The sequence below is a fragment of the Tamandua tetradactyla genome, chromosome X, assembly GCF_023851605.1.
Source record: "Tamandua tetradactyla isolate mTamTet1 chromosome X, mTamTet1.pri, whole genome shotgun sequence".
Classification (NCBI taxonomy): domain Eukaryota; kingdom Metazoa; phylum Chordata; class Mammalia; order Pilosa; family Myrmecophagidae; genus Tamandua; species Tamandua tetradactyla.
Genome location: NC_135353.1, coordinates 74,869,904 through 74,873,561, shown reverse-complemented (window position 1 = coordinate 74,873,561; position 3,658 = coordinate 74,869,904). Strand labels below are relative to the sequence as shown.

The window sequence follows — 3,658 nt, the reverse complement described above, 5'->3', positions numbered from 1 at the left end:
AAAGTTTGAATGCTTTTTGAGATATATAGCTTCTGTTAATTTGAAGCTCACAGAGATAGGAAATCATGAATTTACAGGAATAATGCCATTTCCAATCCATCCCCACATGGTTCTTGTCCTCCTCTCTTCAACATTTAAATCTCCCTTATTACATAATGATAAATCTAGTTTCTACTACTTAAAAGCTCACGTTTATGTATTTGCTCAGTCTTCAATACATACGAATTCATTTCAGAATCTATCAATGCATTATCTATCTATTTATCATGTTTAAGATTTATTTGCAGACCCACCTACAGTAATTTTTCCTCTGGACAAAAGATCTATATTCTAACTACTGTTTTTAAAAGTTACATGGAGAGTTCACTTCAGCAGCACATATACTAAAATTGGAATTATGCAGACAAGATTAGCATGGCCTCCATGCAAGGATGACACACAAATTCGTGAAGTGTTCCATATTTTTATAAAAGAAAAAGTTACATGGAATAGTTATTTTTCACCCTTCAATTTGATTATTATATACATTTGACATACAGCTGGATACATTTGTTTAGCTTAGATTTAGTTTTTTAGTCCCCTTACGCTAATTGATTTAATTTTGTTCTTTTTATATGTAGAATATTAGAATTATTGCAAAATTCAAATATATTCTCAAACGTGTTCTCAGAAATTTGTTACTTCCTTCCTTATACTTTCCACATGGTCTACCACTCATCTCTGAATACCTGGTAGGTAACCGATTTCATAATTTCTAATTTATCCATGTAAGTTAATTTTGCACACATAGGCAAAGAGATGTGTTTTCAAATTTACCTTCTTTCTTATATAAAATTTGTATAGTATACATAAAGAGAGACTTTAATCTACTGTGACATAAGTTTTATGTAAACTACCATAATGACGGTAACACAGTTTTAACAATCTGTTTAGAACAATGGAGAGTTCCTCAGTGAAATCTACATATGTCATACAAAATTTTGCTTCCAATTTTAGAGATTTCACAAACCTGCTTAAGTAAGAATTCTCAGTGACTTGGATCATTGTTGTTAAATGCTGTGAGTTCTTATAGAACTTATCTTTAAATCTTTTGGGGGGATCCAATGATGTCAGAGAGCAGGCAAGAGTGAGTTTATTTCTATGATGTCCAAAGGGAACAAGAGTAAAATCACTTCTTTCCACTAAATAAATGGTGTGCTCCTCAAGTCTCCTTTTGTAACACTTTCATGGAAACTCCTGTTGTAAAGGGGGAAAAACAGTATTTAGGGGAAGAATACCAAATAGAACTAATCTACAAAGAGATTTTGTAAATAATTTTAAAAGGAGCTCATTATTCATAGAAAGAAGTATAAAAATTATAGAGGCAGGGTGCATGGGTGGTTCAGTGGTAGAATGCTCGCCTTCCATGTAGGAGATCCAAGTTCGATTCCCAGACCATGCACCCCCCCAAAAAAAAAAATTATAGAAGCAAATAGTCTGAGAAAAACACCTTACACCTTCAGATACCTGGGAAGGGAGGTCTGTCTCCTTAGAAGCAGAAGGCACAAACTCCTGTAAACAAAGGAACTCCAACACAAAAAAGACAGATGCCAAGAAAGACAGAGAAAATGATGCACACTGCATTTGTCATGTGCAGACCTTCCTAATAGGATGGCTGAAACTCAAGAAAATCTCTGTCTTATCACCAACTGGTTATAAAACCAAAAAAAAAAAAAAAAAAATCCCAGGGAGTAAGTAACAGAATTTCATTTAAAAATATTAAAATATGCATTTTGCATAAAAGGAGTACTAGACAAACTAATAAACAGGAAATGATAGCACATCCAAAAGAAGAGGATAAAAATACAGAATACATGAATGAAGAAGATGATAATGTGATCATACTGAACAAAGCCTTTGAAAATTTTCTTAAAAATTCTCAAGGATATGAGCAAAAGTACAGAGAAAGAATTACAGGATATTGGTAAAACAATTAATGAACAATATGAGAGTCTAAGGTAAAAGAAATCTTAAAAATAAATGAAACAGAAGCCCTAGAGTTGAAGACCACCATAACCGAAATGAAAATTTCCCAGAACGGTTTCAAGAACAGATTGGAGCATGCAGAAGAAAAAATCACTGAGCTTGAAGATAAGACACTTGAGATGAATCATGCTGAAGAGCAGAAAGAAAAAAAGAAATATTAATAGTGAAAATAGACTAACAGTATACACTTTATGGGCATTACAGAGAAGAAAAAAAGAGAAAGTGGCAGAAGGAATAGGCAAAGAAATAATGACACTGAACTTCCCAAACTTAGACAAAGATATGAAGATCCACATCCAAGACTCTCAGAGAACATCTAATAGGATAAACATGAAGAAAAATGCACCCCATCATATACTGATTACACTATCAAATGCAAAGGAGGAGGAGAGAGTTCTGAAACCTGCGAGAAAAAATCAACTTGTTATATTCCAGGCAGTCCCAATTAGATTGAATACTGATTTCCTGTCAGAAACCATGGAGTCAAGAATGCAGTTAGTTGAAATACTTAAAGTACTGAAAGAAAACAACTGTGAGTCAAGAATTTTATATCTGGTGAGACCTTCTTTCAGAAATGAGGGGGAGATTAAAACATTCTCAGATAAACAAAATTTGAGGGAGTTCCTGACCTCTAGACCTGCCCTATAAGCAATGTAAAAGGAGTCCTGCAGAATGGAAGGAAAAGATACTAGTCAGTAGTTCAGAGAAGCATAAAGAAATAAAGACTTGTGGTAAAGTTAACCAATTGAATAATTATAAAAGGTGATAAACTGTAAAGTTAAATGTAGGCTTTGGGGCATACAATGTACTAAGATATAAGTGGTGACAAGTACAAAAAATTGTGGAAGGATAGAGGGGTATAGAAAAAGTATATGTGCATGCTATTGAAGTTAAGTTGGTATCAAATAAAATATGACTTTTATGTATTTAGGGTGTTCAGTTTTAGCCCCATGGTGACCACAAGGAAAATAGATGAAAAATATATCCAGATAGAAATGAGAAGATGCTTAATATGGTATAGCACACAAATATAAAAGTAGGCTTTAACAGAAGTGAGGGACAAACAAACAAACAAAACATACAAAGGCTAAATCTCAAAATGGCAGAAGAAAGCCCTTTTTTGTCAGTAATAACTTTAAATTTAAATAGATTAAACACTCCAGTTAAAAGGCAGAGACTGGCAGAATGAAAAAAAAGCAACAGTCAACTAGATGCTATCTGCAAGAGACTCAACTTAAAGTCAGATACAAATAAGTCAATGGTGAAAGAATGGGAAAAAGTGTCCCAAGAAAGTAGTAACCAAAAGAGATCTGGAGTATCTAAACTAATATTGGACAAATTGAGCCAAAAGTTAAAAACAATTATGAGGGACAAAGATGGCCATTATATACTGATATAGAGGACAACTGAACAGGAAGATGTAACAATTATAAATTTATATATCTACACCCAACAGAAGAGCCCCAAAATACAGGAAACAAATGCTGACATATTTTAAGAGAGAAGTTGACAGCTCTACAGTATTAGTAGGAGACTTTAACACACCACTCTCGATAATGGATAGAACATCTAGTCAGAAGATCAAAAGTAATTACAGGACTTGAAAGATACACTAAACCAGTTGGAACTAACA

At 33.4% G+C, this 3,658-nt stretch overlaps 1 non-coding gene across 1 annotated transcript; it reads left to right on the top strand.

The window, feature by feature from the left end:
• The first annotated feature begins 361 nt into the window (after positions 1–361).
• On the top strand, positions 362–466 carry LOC143672286 (U6 spliceosomal RNA). The gene has a single exon (XR_013169755.1). It is a non-coding gene; the product is annotated as a U6 spliceosomal RNA (small nuclear RNA).
• The last annotated feature ends 3,192 nt before the right edge of the window (positions 467–3,658 follow it).